Source organism: Pygocentrus nattereri, chromosome 11, assembly GCF_015220715.1.
Source record: "Pygocentrus nattereri isolate fPygNat1 chromosome 11, fPygNat1.pri, whole genome shotgun sequence".
Classification (NCBI taxonomy): domain Eukaryota; kingdom Metazoa; phylum Chordata; class Actinopteri; order Characiformes; family Serrasalmidae; genus Pygocentrus; species Pygocentrus nattereri.
The window spans coordinates 6,775,113-6,795,112 of NC_051221.1; the positions used below are offsets into that span (position 1 = coordinate 6,775,113).

The following is a 20,000-nucleotide window of genomic DNA, read 5'->3' on the forward strand; positions in this document are numbered from 1 at the left end:
CCTGCGTCTTATGTTTTAGCTTTTTATCCACTTTATATGAAAGAAGACCACTGCAAAAGACTACTACAGCCATCTAAAGAGCCCAGCGCACCTGACGGGAGGCTCCGCTCGGCACCGCGGCTGTTATAAAGCACCGTAAGAGATGCGGAAAAGCTCAGATGAACATCAGGCTTAAGCTGATTTCACACCTTACTCATAAGGGATTTAATACAATAAAATGTACCAAGTTTGGTATTAACGGACGAGGTCTGAGATGAAATGCAATGTGACTAGGCTAATAACGTTAGCTGAGGCGAAAACACAATTAAAATGTGTCCGTCTATCTTAAAGACTTTAGATTGACACATTTCTCTGGGAAAATTCAATGTAGGCATGAAACTATAGATTTATAGATCTGTTATAAATTTGTGCTCTGGGTTTAGTTTATCATAGCAATAGTAAGATGCTGAGCGGTGTTGCTGTCTCTGGTTATTCCAGATGTGTCGTGCACAGCAGCCTGTAGCCAGCATTCTTATACTTTTTATTAAATTTGGGGGTGGGGTATTATTATTAGAATTTTTTTGAGGTTAGTGCCTTAACATCATATTTCACCGAAATGTCCATCCCTAGTAGTGGTGTGCTCAGTTTTCTGAAAGTAGAGTGTTCATTAGTGGCTGCACAGTATATTGTTTGCTAATCATTGCCATAATATGCTAATGAGGCCTCTGACCAATCACAGTTCAGTTGCAGTTTTCTGGGGCAGTTAGGAACAAAATGTACCTCTTTCACAACATGCAGACCACTTTTGGCCCACCGTGTCTAAAACAAACCGAAACCAGCTCTCACTTCACTGTAGTACATCAAAAAGTGGGATTCAAGGGGTTCCAAAGGGAATTTGGCTGCAACCACTGACAGTTGTGAAATCCCTTTGCTCTCTGTGCAGTTTCTGATGTTATGTGTTTGGCAGTCTTAAGAAAGTGTACAGTATGTCATAATACTGATATCACAGAAGGCTGAAATATGCAAATGAGTCCAATAACCAGTCATAAAGTTTATGTGTACCATGTTCTAACCAGGTGGGGTTTGGAGTTTGCATGTTCTCCCCGTGTCTGCGTGGGTTTCTTCCGGGTTCTCCGGTTTCCTCCCACAGTCCAAAGACATGCAGTCAGGCCAATTGGACATGCTAAATTGCCCCCTGGGTGTGAGTGGCTGTCTGTGTCTGTCTGTCTGCCCTGTGATGGACTGGCGACCTGTCCAAGGTGTATCTTGCCTTCTGCCCGATGACCGCTGGGATAGGCTCCAGCACCCCCCCCCCCCCCCCACCCCCGTGACCCTGATGGAGAAGCGGCTTAGACAATGGATGGATGGATGGTGTTCTAACCAGTTATAGCCCCATTTGACTGCTCATATGGATGTTTTGATGAATCTCTGTAATTATATAAGAGAACAAAATAATTTTGTCAGAATAATGCAGGCTGGTCTTTAACATCACCACATGATGGATGTACCCATCCAAATCATTGAATTCAGGTGTTCCAGTCACTTCCATGGCCACAGGTGTATAAAGCCGAGCCCCTAGGCCTGCAGACTGCTTCTACAGACATTAGTGAAAGAATGGGTCGCTCTCAGGAGCTCAGTGAATTCCAGCGTGGTACCGTGATCGGACGCCACCTGTGCAGCAAGTCCAGTCGTGAAATTTCCTCACTACTAAATATTCCACAGTCAACTGTCAGTGGGATTATAACAAAGTGGAAGCGATTGGGAACGACAGCAACTCAGCCACGAAGTGGTCGGCCACGTAAAATGACAGAGCGGTCAGCGGATGCTGAGGGGCATAGTGCGCAGAGGTCACCAACTTTCTGCAGAGTCCATCACTACAGACCTCCAAACTTCATGTGGCCTTCAGATCAACTCAAGAACAGCGTAGAGAGCTTCATGGAATGGGTTTCCATGGCCGAGCAGCTGCATCCAAGCCTTACATCACCAAGCGCAATGCAAAATGTGGAATGCAGTGGTGTAAAGCGCCGCCACTGGACCATAAAGCAGTGGAGACGTGTTCTCTGGAGTGACCAATCACGCTTCCCTGTCTGGCAATCTGATGGACGAGTCTGGGTTTGGCGGCTGCCAGGAGACGGTACTTGTACTGCATTGTGCCGAGTGTAAAGTTTGGTGGAGGGGGGATCATGGTGTGGGGTTGTATTTCAGGAGTTGGACTCGACCCCTTAGTTCCAGTGAAAGGAACTCTTAAAGCTTCAGCACCAAGAGATTTTGGACAATTTCATGCTCCCAACTTTCTGGGAACAGTTTGGGGAGTTTGGCCCCTTCCTGTTCCAACATGACTGAGCACCAGTGCACAAAGCAGGTCCATAAAGACACGGATGAGCCAGTTTGGTGTGGAAGAACTTGACTGGCGTGCACAGAGTCCTGACCCCAACCTGAACACCTTTGGGATGAATTAGAGCAGAGACTGTGAGCCAGGCCTTCTCGTCCAACATCAGTGTCCGACCTCACAAATGTGCTTCTGGAAGAACAGTCAAAAATTCCCATAAACACACTCCTGAACCTTGTGGAAAGCCTTCCCAGAAGAGTTGAAGCTGTTATAGCTGCAAAGGGTGGGCCGACATCATATTAAACCCTATGGATTAAGAAAGGGATGTCTATGTATCAGTATTCTAGTATATATCATGCAGTCCATAAAAATAGCTTGGACACTGATACATTTAAGCCCAGCTTCCCTGATGTTTTACAGTATCATGGATATGACTGCTGACTCACAGTGTTGGGACAGGCATCAGCACTCACCTGCCTCAGAGGTGGGCTTGATTACATCAGTGTGTGATTGCACCTGACAGAAAGGCTCGAGTTTCAGAGAGAGGTACTGGGGTGGTTTCCGGAACACAGTGAAAGTTGGTCACTGTCGGAAACCAGTTCGATTCATGTATCAGCTCACAGGTGTCTTGCCGGGGTCATTATGCTGCATTCAACTAAAGCTGGTCACTTGGAAATTCTGACGTCAGACTTGGAAAAACTGAAGACAATACCTCATCAACTGGGAATTTCTGTCCGGAAAAGTGGGAAAAAGCGTTTTTAAATCCGACTCTGTCTTTAGATGTCAGAGGGGGTTGGGACTGCATAGTTTATAGTGGAAAGAAAAAAGAGCAACCAATCAAAGAAAGATGGTAAATTTTAAATTGATTTAAAAATAAAATAATAATAATATTTTTTATTTATGAAGCATTTTTCATGCACATTTTTTCCACTTTGCAGCTTGAACATGCAGTGGTTGAGAATAAGCGCCAATGTCCCACTTCTGAGTTAAGTTGAACACAGCACTGGTTGAAGTGCACCTGGCTGTAATACTCAGCTCTTGAAGGCCTTGATGTAAAGAAATGAGGTGTTTATGAGGCCTTAGAATGCCAGGAATTTGCTGGCATGATGAGTGCTGGACTCTAGATCCTGGAGATTCAAAGAATTAAAAGCGGGCAAGAATCTAGAGCTCCATGTTAGGCCTGTGCATTTTCATGACGCTATCACCAGCCGTCTTTAAGCATGATCATCTGCACAAAAACATGAAGCTGAGGCGGTACAGTATTAGAAATGAGCTCATTCTGGAAGTGTTTCCATCTCTTACACACAAAACTCTGCACTGTCACATACGCCAAACTTCGCGTCTAACTTCACACCTTCGGTGACTGTACCTCTGTGAATGTGTTTGACAGGTGGACAGCTATTGCTGCTTAGGACATATCGCTGCTGCCAGACCAAATTCTCATATCTCCAAGATGGTAACCTTTCAGGAGAAGGAAAAACATGCTTTACTTTTAATGTAAGTCAATGGAAGGTCATTTTGGGCGGATTCTTTTCATTCTCCATTCATTGGGAAATTTACATACAATGTAAAGGATAGTAGGTTTTTTCAAATTATGCCAAAAACTAAAAACATGGAGATATGAGGTTTTGTTCTGACTGCAGCGATGTACTCTTGTCTTAAAAATCCCTAAATTTAAACTGGTCACTACTGGGACCAGATCCTAAATGGCCTTCTAGCTGGGGAACCCTCTACCTTTCTGATTTTCACTTTCCTTCTTCAAAGCTGAGCTGAAAACCCTTTTCTTATCTCCACACTTTCACTTTCCTTCTCACTCCAGTCGATGTTCTACGTTTTGGTTTGTACAGCAACCCCGAGTGTGTGAAAATTGAAATGATTATTATTATCATTATCATTAAATAATTAGCCCAATGAACCTGCCAGACGCAGTGAGGATAAGAGCACATCCATTGTCTTCTGTAGTCTGTTTTGTCGCACCCCTGAATTAGGATCGTTAACGTTAAGGCTAGTGCAGGTTTTAGGCTTGTAGATTTTCATAAAACTTCGTTTTTCTGCTCTGCTTTGTTTGGCATTCTGCATATGAGAAAGTTCTCATTTTTACAGGTTAGCAGTTTGAAGCAGGATGCTGCTCCTGTATGTGCGTCACTTTGGGATCCAGATCAAGTCTAAGCCTAGACTGAATAGGATCTTTAAAGGTGGAACGCCATGAGCTGGTTTGCGGGACCCAGATTGAGATTAATCCTAGACTAAAAAGCTTTTCAAGTAGTAAATCAGCACTGATGTTACAACGAGTAAGTAGACTAGTCCTGTAATACGCTTAGCCTGTCCACAAGTGTTGTCTGACTCCAAGTCTGGGCTTAATCCATGCTCGAGGTGCCAACCTTAGGAAGAGCTACTTGGCTAGAATTACTAAAAATGAACTCACTGTAAGTGTTTCATCGCTTACACACCAAGCCTTCCTTCCAGCTTCACGCCTTCTGTGACTCTACTTCTATGCGTGTTTGGCAGGTGGACAAAGGTACTTATATCTTTGAAATGATCCTTCAAACTTGTTGTGCCTCCATAGTGCACCAACATTTTAGCCTACATTCAGTCCAACGGTTGCTCTTTTTACAGTCCAGTAGCTCAAAGTAAACCATTTAATAACCAAAATAAGACATTTAAAAAGTGTAGCTGTATGAATTTCAGGACTTATAAGTGAGTTAGGTTAGATAGAGTTAGTATCGGTACTCGGTGTCGGCAGGGAAGAAGTGGTATTGGTGCATCTCTTACGATTAGCAGTGCTACAGAGCAAGTCTTCGGTGCCGATGACCCCTAGTTTTGATCATTTGAACTGAGACTTTGATCGAAATACATGGTGTTATCGCCCTGAAACAAGCCCATTTCTTCAGCATAAGCGTGCATGGATATAAGGTGCAAATCTAGTTCAGTTTGGATGCAGGTAAGGCAAGGTGGACTGAAAAGAAAAGGAGAGAGAGTGTGAGGAAGGCTATTTTTAGCCCCTTTAACACACATAGCGTAGCTGTGAGTTTGGAGCGGGCGGAGTGGGACAGAGCCTTGGCCTAATGAGGCCACGCTAAGCAGGAAGTTACTGTGGTCCAACACATCTCTCTGTCTGTTTTCCCAGGATTCTGCTCTCCTGCCTTTCTTTCTGTGCTGAATGAAGGGCTGTGTTAAACGTGTTTAATTGAAATGTGTTCATCATCTCTGCCTGAATAGACTCTCTCTCTGGGTTGTCTTTTCTTTGGTCATGGTTGTGCTGAGTGTTGCATTCAGCAGTAATGGTGGAGGTGTCTGAGTGAGTGTGGTGTGTTACTGGTTCAGCGTGTCTGCCCTCCACCATACGTCTATGGCTCTGTCTGCCTGTCGCCTGCCTGCTGTCACTCACCCGGCTCTCTCTGTTTACTGGCTTCTTTTCCTCTGTTTCCCAGCGTGCTCGCCCACCTGCCAGCCCGGCTCTGTGTCTGTGAGTGAGTGAGTGTGTGTGTGTGTGTGTGTGTGTGTGTGTGTGTGTCTGCAGATGGCTCTTCATGTGTGAGGCGTGCATTAATTGCACAACTTCAAACGGCCTTTTAAAAATCCCCAATCAAAAGCGTGTGGAGCAGCAGCGTTAGCTTCCCTCCATCTGGGTCAGAGTGTGTACGAGCATCAACACGCCATACACTCTCTCTCTCTCTCTCTCTCTCGCTCTCTCTCGCTCTCTCTCTCTCTCTCTCTCTCTCTCTCTCTCTCTCTCTCTCTCTCTCTCTCTCTCTCTCTACCAGCTTAGTGTGAGTGTCTCTCTCTCTCTCTCTCTCTCTCTCTCTTGCTCTCTCTCTCTCTCTCTCTCTCTCTCTCTCTCTCTACCAGCTTAGTGTGAGTGTCTCTCTCTCTCTCTCTCTCTCTCTCTCTCTCGCTCTCTCTCTCTCTCTCTCTCTCTCTCTCTCTGTCTCTCTCTCTCTCGCTCTCTCTCTCTCTCTCTCTCTCTCTCTCGCTCTCTCTCTCTCGCTCTCTCTCTCTCTCGCTCTCTCTCTCTCTCGCTCTCTCTCTCTCTCTAACTTCATGCCTATGTCTCTCTCTCTCTCTCTCTCGCTAACTTCCTGCCTATGTCTCTCTCTCTCTCTCTCTCTCTCTCTCTCGCTCTCTCTCTCTCTCTAACTTCATGCCTATGTCTCTCTCTCTCTCTAACTTCCTGCTTATGTCTCTCTCTCTCTCTCTCTCGCTAACTTCCTGCCTATGTCTCTCTCTCTCTCTCTCTCTCTCTCTCTCTCTCTCTCTCTAGCTAACTTCCTGCCTATGTCTCTCTCTCTCTCTCTCTCTCGCTCTCTCTCTCTCTCTCTCTCTCTCTCTCTCGCTCTCTCTCTTCCTGCCTATGTCTCTCTCTCTCTCTCTCTCTCTCTCTCTCTCTCTAACTTCCTGCCTATCTCTCTCTCTCTATCTCTCCCTCTTTCTCTCTGTCTCTCTCTCAATGCTCAATGTTACTGTCTCACTATGTTGCCTGTCTCGCTGTCTCTTTCTCTCTTCTATATGTCTGTCTGTCTTTTCTCTCTCTCTCTGTCACTCTCACTCTTTCTCTCTCTCTCTCTCTCTATGTTACTGTCTCACTGTTGTCTGTCTCGCTTTCTCTTTCTCTCTTCTATACATTTCTCTTTTTCCTATCTTCTTATCTCTCTCTCTCTCTCTTCTGTACGCCTATCTTCGTATTTTTCTTATCTTCTTATTTCTCTCTTTCACCCCCTCCCCTTCTCCTGTTTCTGCCACTCTCGTTCTCCGTAGTCTTCTCTGCTCCAGTTCCTTCGCTCCTTTGATTCATGTGTTCTGACTGAAATCCATTGAGAAGTTCTGTTCGTTCGTACAGCATTTCTGTGCCTGAACAGCCGAAACAGCTGAAACAGTCCAGGTTCAGGTCTTCACTCTTGCTGTTCTGTGGGTTTTCTGTTGGTTCTGGAACGTCGATGTCAGTGTCCAGAGCTCTTTAGCTCCACTTCAGTCACATGCTTCACTGTAGCAGCGCTGAGCCTTTCCCCAGAGCTGCTCTCTTTCCCTTTTCTACACCATCTTCTGTCCTACTTTCCCTCCTGCTCGTCCGGCGCTACACACACTGTGGTCTGTACAGGCAGCACAATGTGGACCGATGGAGTTCGACACTGACGATTTCACTGCACTGCATAATATATCGTTAGCTAATCATTATTGTGATATTGGCCTTTGAAATACTGATATCCCAGGAGGCTGGTCTTTAACCATGTTACATTATTGATTGACCTTCTTAGTAATAAAAGGAAATACGCTGTATGTCCAAAAGTATCCAGACACTTCCACTAATTGTTAAACTCAATTAGACCCCTGCTTCTAAAAAAGTTGGGATGCTGTGCAAAATGTAAATAAAGACAGAATGCAGTGATGTGCAAATCATTTAACCTCTTATTCTCCAGGGTGTATTTTGGTTCGTCCATCTGAATTTACGTGACCAAATCGTAAGGCCAGTAACTGCGTGAAATAAATGTAAAGTTTTATTTGTATTATTTTTTTAAAAAACTCATCTCAAATGAAGAGAACATGTGTTTAATGATCACACATGTTGCTATATGCTTACAATTTACTGCTGAAAGCCAAAAATCTCAGATGCTCTTTGTTTTATTTTATAAAAGTACTGATTCCAGAGCAGATCACTGCCTGTTTCTAGTTTAGAGCCCAGATTTGGGGGAAAACGGGTCGACTTTCAGTAGAAAAACAAAGTTCAGCTTCTTTTATTATAAGGGTTTAAAATGACGTCACCGTCTATTAGACTGGAGAGAAGAGCTACAGCCTCACACGACGCCCAGCTTCTGAATGGAGCTTATGGAATATGAAAGTTGTGAAGAATATGATGAAGCACGTGTTGGGACCACCGGTGGTCTCAGTGAATTTAAGAGCCTACACCCTGCATTTCATTGAAAGTAGTACAAAGACAATGTTTAAAATGTTGAAACAGAGAAATTGTATTGTGGTTTAATTTTGAATCTCCTCACAGAGCTCCTGGTAGTCTCATTCAGCGGTGAGCTAGCGGGTAATAGCACAGAACAGGAATGAGGTAACTAGTGCTTCAAGGAGGTGGTCTAATTTGAGGTACTAAGGACGTACAATGTGGCCCTTTTAAGGGTCCAATAAGGCAGGACACTGTTTACAGGCGCCCTCTGAATACATGCTGTCTAGCACCGCATTAGTAGCACAGAGTGTATTGTGGCATCGATCACACTGCATTATAAGGAGTTTAATTTCTTTAAAGAGTAGAAATGTTATGTTGGACTGCCCAAGGACTTTGAAGAATGTTGCAGAGCCTGAATGCAGGTGGAGTGGGGGGTTTTCCGGAGTAGAGCCGAGAGCTGAGTTTGGTTGTTAGCGCTGGAGAGGCTGTGTTCCTTCTTGTTGTGTTTGGCACTGTTTTCAGCCAATTAAAACAAAAAAACTGTGTTACAGAAGAATAAATAGCCAATTTAGTCCAAGTTATTCATTTTTCAGCACCAGGAAAAATCCATCCATCCATTTTCTAAGCCGCTTCTCCGTCAGGGTCGCGGGGGGATGCTGGAGCCTATCCCAGCAGTCTTCGACCAGGGTCCTCTCTGTGTGGAGTTTGCATGTTCTCTCCGTGTCTGCGTGGGTTTCCTCCGGGTTCTCCGGTTTCCTCCCACAGTCCAAAGACATGCAGGCAGGCCAATTGGACATGCTAAATTGCCCCTGGGTGTGAGTGTGTGAGTGACTGTCTGTGTCTGTCTGTCTGCCCTGTGATGGACTGGCGACCTGTCCAGCCGGGGAATCGAATAGCAGAAAAAATGTGTTTAACAATTAGGCAGCCGTTTCAACAACTTAAGACATTAATTACATATAATACATTTCCTGCTTCTCACAATCCAAATAATCCCAAATACATTCAGTGATGTCGAGGTCTGGGGTGGTCAGTCCCATCCCAGCTACTTTGATTTGTAGATTTTTTCATATTTCTCATATTTCATATTTTTTCTTCCTAATGCAAGGGGATTACTGCATGTCTAATCCTCAGAAGTATCTCCTGAAAAGGACTTGTACAGGGAGATTCACTCAAAGGAGGCCCTGAATATTCTGTTGTAGCTCCCGTTAAGACGGAGCAATCCAAACCAAACAAATAGGCTACATCCACTGACGTATGTATGGTCCACTGCATTACATGCGGTGCTGGAAGTGATCTCCAGATACATTTCGGTGTGCCGCTGCATGTTTCTGAATGTTTCTTGCCTGAACAACGGCGCCTCACCGCTCCAATGCAGGGGCATCCCGGCTTGTTCGAAGCTCCATATACTGAGGAGCACATTGCACGCTGATTTGTTCAGATTGCTTCGTCCTAGTGAGAGTTATTACAGAATATTCGGGGCCTCTTTCGAGTGAATCTGCCTGTATATAATGGCTGTTTTGACTGTAATTCAAGGTGGTCTGTGACTTTTGCACAGTATTGTATTTGTGATTCCAGTACAACGTATAAAACGTCACTAATATGACACGGTTGCCGATTAACCCGCTTCATTTCGCCTGAGATAGTTTACTCTTTATAGGATCCTGTGAATTCTTTTATTTCTCAGATCTCCCATATAATCATTCATCTGGAACGCAATGGTCAGGATTCTCAAAGTACGCTTTGAAGAGTCCGTTAAACTCTTTTGAGGAGTGTGTGCATCAAAACGTATTGCAGACATTTCACTGACTTGGACTTTAGACTACAATCCTATAATTATGTCATTTATTAATTATGTTTTTGAAATAAATGATTGAACATTTATTTGTCTCTACCAAAACAATCATAAGTCTACTGAAACGTTCCCAAATGTAATGACAGTTTTAACTCATTTTGAGAAACTGAAAAATGCTAGCCAGTACATTACTATTAAGGACAGCTTTGGGCAGCTGAACGCACATAAAATCGATCATATTTATAAAAACATAAAATTATGACTTAATTGCAGAACATATGTGTTCCTGTGGTGACAGTTCTTAATGTTACGCACTGATCTTCAGACTTTGGGATACATTTACTTTAAAACAGTCTAACTGCTCTCCATGTGGCCATGAGGGACAGGGATGCAGCCTCACTTCTTGCTCTAAAAGGCCGGGGTGTGGCTAAAATAAGTCTGTGGCCCCGCCCACAGACGAAAACACTGTTTCAGTAGTGAAATGTGGGACAGCAAGGTCAATTGTTTATTTAACAATTGAACATCTTTTGTTCAACATCTTTCAGCTTCACTTTTAAAAAGTCAAAAAGAATGAAAATGTAAGCGTTAAATAATATATTACATAAAATAAAAGCCCCTCCCAATACATTTACATTTATGGCGTTTGGCTGACGCTCTTATCCAGAGCGACTTACAGTTTTATCATTTTACACAGGTAGGCCAAGGTGGTGTTGGGAGTCTTGCCCAAGGACTCTTATTGGTATAGTGTAGGGTGTTTGCCCAGGTGGGGACTGAACCCCAGTCTACAGTATAGAAGGCAGAGGTGTTGACCACTACACTAACCAACCAATAGAAGGTATAACTACTCTATAACTACTTCATTAATGTCTTGGGTTTAAATAGATCATCAAATTCAGTAGAACGATCCGTATCCTACAGATAAGCGAGGGCTGCTATGGGTTTGTTTCAGAGTTGGTGTGTAGTGAGCACAGCTGGACTGCCCTCTCGTATGCTTGCTTCAGCACTGCAGACTACTCCGTTTCAGTGGTAGGCCGTAAGTGGTCACCATGTAGTGAAAGTGGTCTGTTTCGTTTCTCTGGGGTGAGATTTAATTGCAGAGTTCAACTGCTTTAATTGCAGGTGTTCCAGATATCTGCCATAAAAAGCATGATACAGCTGCTGCAGCGAGCCCAGCACTTCTGCTTTTGCTGACTCATGAAATGGCATTTGTGTTTGTAAGGAGACCGAGCAGAGGAGCGGGAATGAGCAGGACGGTCTAGAATTGCTGAGATGGGCATGATATCGAGGGGAGTGAAGCTCAGACATGTTAGGTTTGCTCTTGTAACATTACACATGAGTCCTCTTAGGCTGCACAGTATACATAAAAGACTGTATTGTGTTTATGTTGCTATATGTTGCCTTTATTACATCCGCTCTTTTTTAGGAGACCAGCGATCAGTTCTTCAAAGAAGTCCGCAGGGATGTTTTTCCACACCTCCAAAGCTCAGTCTTAGAAGTTGGTTGCATTTTCCATGTAATCTTCATGACAAATAAGGTCCGGTTGTGATATTCTAGTGCAAGCGTGCTTCTTTTTTTATCTATTTCCAGTTCTCAGTAGCTTCTTAACAGCTACACATCCTTTCAGACCCACAGCGCTGAGTCGTCTTCTCACAGCGGAAGGATGGACAGAAACCCCTGTGGATGTTTTCTCAAAGATGGAAGTTTATCTGATGGGGACAGTTCTGGTGGTCTACCAGCTCTTGCACAGTTGTTAGGAGCCCGTTTCTCTGTATATTCCAATATCTTGTTCACTTGTTTCCGAATATTTAATCTCTTCAGAAATACCTCCTGAGAACTGAACGACTTTGAACTGTTTTGACATCAAATTCAAGAAATGAAGGGTAGTCTGAATGTGCATAGCGCTGTGTTTATCTGATGCACGGTCACATTGGCTTCATATCGTTTCCTGTATCGAGCTGTGTCTTAACTGTTCTCGCTGGCATTGGATCAGGCTTGTCAAACTGGGGACCTTCCAGGCCGAAGTGCGCCGAGATTAGTGTTTACCCTCATCTAACGCTCTGAATTCAGCTCATGAAGGCCTTGCTAACCGGCTGATGAGCTGAATCAGGCATGTTGAATGAGGCAGTGCGCTGAAGTCTGCAGTGTTTCGGCCCGCGAGGACTGAAGCCTGACACACGTGCATTAGACCAAACAAAAACAGCAAAAAGATATTTCAGTGTTCATCACCATCTACTGCGTAGCTGTTAGAGCTCATTAGCTGATTCACTTAGCCTGTATTATTCAAGTGACTAAATCCATCCATCCATTTTCTAAGCTGCTTCTCCGTCAGGGTCACGGGGGGGTGCTGGAGCCTATCCCAGCAGTCATCGGGTGGAAGGCAGGATACACCCTGGACAGGTCACCAGTCCATCACAGGGCAGACAGACAGACACAGACAGTCACTCACACCTAGGGGCAGTTGTAGCATGTCCAATTGGCCTGCCTGCGTATCTTTGGACTGTGGGAGGAAACCGGAGAACCCGGAGGAACCCCACACAGACACGGGGAGAACATGCAAACTCCACACAGAGAGGACCCCGGTCGCCCGGCAGGGGAATCGAACCCAGGCCCTCCTCGCTGTGAGGCGACAGCGCTACCCACCAAGATTTTTATTATTGGATTTTAAAAGTACATCCCTGTGAGCTTATATATCAGTTTACCATGCTTGATAAATAAGAACTACATTGGTCATTTTAGTCAAAGCCATTTTACTGAGCAAACTCTTCTGTTTGCTATCTAGCATATCTGTTATCTGTTATCTCTCAAACATCAAAATCACTCAGCCCACACATCTCTACAAAGCAAAGCGCCAATAAATAAAGCAAGAATACTTCAAAAATCGCCACATAGCCACAAAAGCCAAGTCAGTTGTAGTGAACTCAGCTGGGGTTTACAGTGAGTGTGAGACAGGAGAGAGCTGAGGAGAGACAAGTGGAGCAGAGGAATCAGAGCATGGCACTGTATCTGAGCGAGTTACTGGGAACGACGTGGAGTGGAATAGAGGTAGCATAGCTGACTTTGCCAAGTCTTCTCTCATGCACTGAAGAAACGATTCTAAAGTTTCACTGGATTATCTGTGCTGATTAGTGCAGGGATGTTGATCCACCATGTAGTGGCGTTTATTTTCAGGAACAACGAGGCCGATTTCTTTCGCCATAGAAATGTAGAATAAATTCCAACTGGGTCATTTCAACATTGAAGGACAGTTTGACTTTAAACATTTTCCAAAAAAAAACAACTTTATACTGTTCTTGTCACTGCAGTAGGTGACAGATTAAAATACGAGGAACATCCTCATCAGAGTTGTCACACTCCTATAAATATCATGTTTACACGCTAACCCTGTTATGGACAGATGGCTGAAAGAGATAAATTGCCCACTTTCTCTGAAACTGTACGTATTCTTTCACGTGCCATCACACTGTAGTGTCGCCGCTGATTTGAGGACCGAATCAGGAGGCGACTGCGCCACGCGACGCCTTCGATTAGCTTTGTGAACGATTCCCCTGCAGAAGCCGAGAGACGAGAGACACTCAGGCCTTTAACTCCGTGCGTTCAGACTCCAGGCTTGGAGCCGCTGCACTGCAGAGTTCAGCGTTTCTCTCTGCTGTTCGCGCCTCGTTCAGCTCAAGAAGGGATCACTGAGCTACTAGCATCAGGAAGTTTAACCAGGACCACCACAGTTACGCAGTGCAGGGGTCTCAGGACTGGAGCTGAACTCTGAACTGACTGAACTAGCAAACCTACCAAATCACGGCGCAGTTTTCAGACCCACAACATTCAGCTGATATTTAACGCTTCTGTTTCTCCATTTAAACCTCAGTAAATCTCCAGAGCAGAGAGTGAAGTCCTACTGAAACTCTGTGATATGGACCGTTCTACTCAACTGGTTCAAAGTCAGAGTTAAAACATACATTTTGGCCTTTTAACTGATTCAGAATTTGAACTGAAGTCCTTTTGCTTTGAATGCCCGTATACTTTATTGGTTATTAAGATAAGTGATTTAAATACCTTCTGTTTGACGTACAAACCCAAATGTGGTGTGGATTAAAAGTTTTCAGCAGAATTTCAGTTGTTTCTGTGAGCTGGGGGAGAGAAATTACTGATAAATTACAATATTCCTTTGTTGTTGTTGTGATAAGTGCTGAGCGTTAAGGGTGAACTGGACTGTAAAGTTTTAGCTGTGCGAAATGCACCTACAGGCCTAATTGACCAAAAAATGTTGTTTTTAGGTTTGCAGAGTGTGTGGAGGTGTGTGAATGCTGCAGAGAGAGCGGCGGGGTTGGAGGGGTCAGGGCACGACCGCAGCCCCCATGGGGGTAAACGGGTTAGCTCTGCGCTGCTGCGTCTCCAGTTGGCCATGAATTGTGACAAGAACTCAGTGTTGCGTGAGAAGCGGTATTGAAATGCGGTTTTGATTTGGAGCAACGTTCACAGTAAATTAGTGAACAGTTGGTTGAATAACACGTTCTCAAAACACGGCGAGCAAATGTGACAGACGTTTTGAGTGAATCAGCTGCTGGTGAGGCAGAAATCAGCGCTGGGGGGAGGTGTCGTGTGCAGGGGTGTACTGCGGGGCATGAGAAGTGGGGTTTGCCGTGGTGAAGAGCTGAAGGGGTGACACAGCTGTGACCCAAACAAGAGTCCTGTTCAAATGTCCAGGATCAGCGTCCAGCCGTGAAACAATATCACAATAGGTTGGGTCTTTATTGGTTTTGCCATCATATAAATGAAGAGTTTCATTCCACAGCGCTGAGAACAGTTTGGACATAAGGAGTTTTTGCTGATATTAATATAAAACACATTTTTATTTCATTAGTGAAGTTGGTATTGATTATACTATAGTGCTGATGTTTCTTGTGTATCGCTGCTGTTGGAACAGAACCTGAAGGTAGAAGAAGGAAAAAACATACTCTACTTTTAATGTAAGTCTAAGGAACCCGACTTTTTTTCCAGGTCATTTTGGGCCGTTTCTTTTGGTCCATTCATCATGAAATTTACACACAGTGTAAAGGACAACAGGCATTTTCAAATTTTGTCAAAAACGACGAAAATTGAGATATGAGGATTTCTTGTGACAGCAGTGATATGTAGAGCCAACTCCCAACAACATATATAACAAAAAAAGAGAGTTTCTCAAGTTTTTTGTGCATTTTTTGAACAAAACTCTTCAGAAATTTTCAACTTTTGTTTGAGTTTGCTGAAAATATATAGAATGATTACAATGTGATGACAACATCCTGGAAGGAAAAAAAGGAATTTAAATGTTAGATGTGACGAAAATGATGACCAGCGCTAAAGATGATTCTGAAATGACCAAGAAAGCTGGGTAATAATAAAACAGGAAGCCACGAGAGGCCGAGGGTCACTGCGAAATGTAGGTATCATTGCTAAGCAACCATAGACTGCTGAATGAGGAGAACGTTCGCTTGCCCATCACTGAATATTGCGGTCATTTCATGATTTATTTAAAGTTTTTTGTTGTAGGACAGTGAGAATACGAAAGCACAGCTTGGTTTAATGCTGAATCTTTCACTTCGTAAGTGCATGAGTCTTATTTAACATCAGTCCAGTGGTGCCCCTCTTCTCACGCTGGGGCTGAATCTCAAATGGCTTCCTGCTTCCTACATAGTGGACTACATAGGAATTTCGATACTGGACCCGACGGTGCGAAATATCGCTAAGAAATAGTCATTAGGGACTCATCCATACTTAATAAAAGATATTGGGCTGAAGAGGCTAGAATTTGTAAGCTGTAATGGTTATCATGTTATTTAGGGAGCACAGAGCCATTTGAGCCTGGGTTTGATGCTACTGAAGTGTGTAAGTCATTCAAGATCCATTTTTAGAGTTTTTACTGATGTTTTTTGGTGAATCATATCATAGGGACTTTAACGATGGAGCTGTTTAGGCTGTTGGCCCATTTAGACTGTTAGCCAGCTGACCAGCCTACTTCTAGTTAACAACATAAGTTGCCAGCCCATCAGTTTAAACAGTAAATGGGTTCTTACTTCATCAATATACTCGGGGGTCCATGCGAGCAGCATTAGAGACAAAGATGAATCTGTGGCGCAGTAATACAGGGTTCAGTTGTTGTGAGGTGGTCGTAAGTTTGGGTATATTGCGGATTTTATAACGGTTTCAAACGCGGCTCAGCCAATCAGATTTAAGGACCAGAATGATTTGTTTTATAACCTTCTAACATTGAGAAGTAAGTCGTAATGACAGTAACACCCAGAGAGCCTCATTTTCAAAAGTTTGGCAGGGAACCGGTAACTTGACAAGAAATCGAAGATTAGATAAACATCATTTCATAGCTCCTTATTTTTCCAAACTGTTTTGACTTAAACAGCGGCTTTTGGATTCTGTCTTATAGTACTTATATTATTAATATAACAGGCGATTCCAAACTTTCGAACAGTAGCAGACATTAGTGCTCCTCTCGGACCTCTGGATCAGGACGCGGGGTGGTCAGTGCAGTCAGAGTGGACATCAGGTCAGATCAGAGGCAGGAAGAGATAGAACAAAGGGGATGAAGGAATAAGCGAAGTAGAGAGAGGAGGTAGAGGGACTGATAGAGTAAAAGAGAGAAAGGGGAGAGAGAAGGGATGAAAAGAATGGAGGAGTAACAAATGCAGAAAGAAAGAAAATGAAGAGAACAGAAAGAAAGGAGGAGAAGAGGTGAACAAAGAAGAGAAAAAGACATGAAGGAGAGAATGAAGGGAAGAAAGGAATGAGAGAGTGCGACAGAATGAAAGGATTGAAGAAGTGAGAGAGTGAAGGGAATAAACGAGCGAGGAGAAGCAGAGAACAGACGCGAGAGAGGTGAGTGAAGTAGTAAGAGAACGAGAGACTAGGAGAGAGAGAGAATAGGGAATGAAGGAGTGAGAGAGAAAGAAGGACAGAAAGAGACTATGAAGGAGAGAAAGAAGACGAGGAGTGACCAAGAGCACAGAGAGAGAACAAGTACAGAAAGAGAAGGAGAGAAAATGAAGGAGTATGAGAAAGCGAGAGAGTGAAGGGAGTGAAAAGGTGAGAAGGAGAGTGAATGAAGAAAGGGATGAAGGAGTGAAAAAGCTAGAAAAGGAAAGAGGGTGACCAAGAGCAGTGAGAGAGAAGAAGAAGAGAAAGAGAGTGAAAGAGCAAGAGTGTGAAGGGAGAGAAAAGGTGAGAAAGAGAGTGAATGAAGGAGTGAGAGAGAAAAAGAAAGACAGTATAATGTAGAACAAAAGAGTAAAAGATGAGAAAGACAGAGAATATAGAGAATGAAAGTAAAAGGAGAGAAAGAGAGAGAGAATATAGAGAATGAAAGTAAAAGAGGAGAGAAAGAGAGAGAGAATATAGGGAATGAAGGAGTGAGTGAGAGAAGCAGAGAGAAGGAAGGGGATGAAGGGGTGAGAAGGAGAATGAAGGAGTGAAAAAGCTAGAGAAGGGAAGAGGGCAAGCAGGAGAGGGGGAGAGAAAGACAGAAAGAGACTATGAAGGAGAGAAAGAAGGAGACAAGGAGAGAGAGAGAGAGAGAGAGAGAGAGAGAGAGAGAGAGTCTGTAGCACAGCTGTGACCTGGATGAGTCCCTCCCCTCGTACCTCAGGGGTTCAGGAACAAGCGCGAGCCTGCAGTCAGCGGCCTACTTTCCCTAAGTATAATTCTAGGCCATTATCTGTGCTAGCACTGGTGGGGCTTCAGCGGGCTCACCGGATCCAGCAGAACAATCCTCTCAGTGTGTGTGTGTGAGTGTGTACGAGTGTGTGTGAAGGCAATGTGGGGTTGCCGGCACTGCACCGGTTGTGATTGTGTTACAGACTCAGGTCAAGGTTAGAGAGAGAGCGAGAGAGCAGGGCCGAACAATAGAGAAAAGGAGAGAGAGAGAGAGCGTGTGTGTGTGTGTGTGTGTGTGTGTGTGTGTGTGTTGCAATCAGATTATAAGCTGTTAACAGTGAAAGGCTGATCTATTGTGCTGTTTGGTTTTTAGGAGATTACTGTTCTCGGGATAACAGTAAAAACCAACCCAAAAACATTTTACAGAGCTGTTCCATGAAAACCTCGTCTACAGTGTTTTTTGTGGAGCCCCCCCAAAAATCTCTGTTCATGAAGCCCTCTGTAGGGACTGTAGCGCTAAAAGCCATGTGAGTGGTGCACTTCCAGAAGCGTCTGATGTTCAGCAGACACTGGGCCTCGTTCTCCAATATCTTCCTAAGGTTGTTCTTAAATGTGCTCTTGAGAAACATCCTGAGTAACAGTCCACGTCAGATTCATGACGTGTTCTTACATGAATTGTTCACACCTTTGTACCTAAGAACAAACCCCAAATAAGAAACTCTGGTGAATGTCAGAATCTTTGTGATATAAGTGCATAAATTAACCCTTTAATGTTCTGCTCAACCATTTGGTAGAGCCACATTTTGAGTCACTATATGTGCCACAAAGTGCCACCTTGACTGTTTGGTAGACATGAATATTTAAAAAATTGTGGGGCCAAAAAACCCAAAAAAAACAATTGTTTTTATTATTGCCCCAAACAAATATACAATACAAAATATTGTCGCTGTCCAAAGGGAAACGGTATCTCCAAAAAAGCAATTTTACAGGAGGGGGCAGAAATTCCTTACTGTCAATGTAAATTAATGGAAGGTTATTTTATTCAAAGGACTTTTGGAGCATTTCTATTGGCCCAATCATTATACAGTTTTCAAACACTGTAAAGGACATCTGCTGAGCTCAAATGCAGAAAAGTAAAAATCGCCAAAAAATGGATATACAAGTTTTTCAATTGAAAGCGACAGTATAAAATTCCATTGCTTTTTCCTTGGTGAGGATGTTAAAGGGTTAAGAACAGTTAGTGTGATGGTGTGCAGTTAGATACTGAATGACACGAGTACAGTAAAGTCCCTTTTATTAATTTAAGTTCTAGTGCAAAAGGCCATTAAAAGGTATGGATTCTTCAGTGTCAGGAAAAAGGCAGAAAATATATGAAGTTTTGCTACAAATGTCAATTCCAGTCAAAATTTATTTGTAGCACTTTTTACAACTGATGTTGTGACAAAGCAGCTTTACAGAATTCCAGAAAAGACAAAGTTTTAACATGAATGTAAAACCCCCAGGTGAGCAAGCCAGGGGCAACAGTGGCAAGGAGAACCTCCCTCAGAGCTGAGGAGGAAACCTTGGGAGGAGCCAAGGCTCACAAGGGGGACCCGTCCTCCTCTGGTCAGACTACCTACAGAGTTATTATACTACTAATATTAATAGCAGTAGTATTAGTAGTAGGAATAGCTAGAAGTCCATGAAAACTTCAGTGTAGGGTGGGCAGCTGGTCCAAGGGTGGTGGCGGTAGCTGGGGTGTGGGCAGCTGGTCTGAAGTGGGTAGCAGGAGGGCTCGACAGTCAGTCGTCCTTCAGTGATTGGCCGGACAGGTAGGTCGTTTACTTGGAAAAAGGCAGGGAGATGGAATTAGTTTTGTTCTGTTTGGGTGTAGGGTGGCACGCTGGCACGGTGGGTAGCGTTCTCACCTCACAGCAAGGAGGGTCCACGGCCGGGTGACCGCGGTCTTCTCTGTGTGGAGTTTGCATGTTCTCCCGTGTCTGTGTGGGTTTCCTCCGGGTTCTCTGGTTTCCTCCAGCGGTCCAAAGACATGCAGTTAGGCCAATTGGACATGCTACATTGCCCGTAGGTGGTGCGTGTGTGTGTGTGTGCATCTGTCTGCCCTGTGATGGACTGGTGACCCGTCCAGTCCTAATAAGAAATTCAGACTCACGAGTCTGTAAAATCTCCACATTTTGTACTTAATGACAATTTTGGAAATCAAACAAATGAAAGGGTGGTCTCTGACTTTTGCACAGTACTGTATGCTGGATCTCTTCCTTTGAGTGTGTATTTCTCCTTCAGGTGTAAGAAACAGGCCACCCTATCATGCCACAGGAGAGAAGCCTACAGGCCTGAAAATGGAAGACTAAATTGAAGGAGAATGGAAAAAGCAA

At 43.9% G+C, this 20,000-nt stretch overlaps 1 protein-coding gene across 3 annotated transcripts in view; it reads left to right on the forward strand.

Annotated features, from left to right (window-relative positions):
* The window catches only part of ppp3cb (protein phosphatase 3, catalytic subunit, beta isozyme), a 125,474-nt gene that overhangs the window by 7,982 nt on the left and 97,492 nt on the right, over positions 1-20,000 (forward strand). The window lies entirely within an intron of this gene.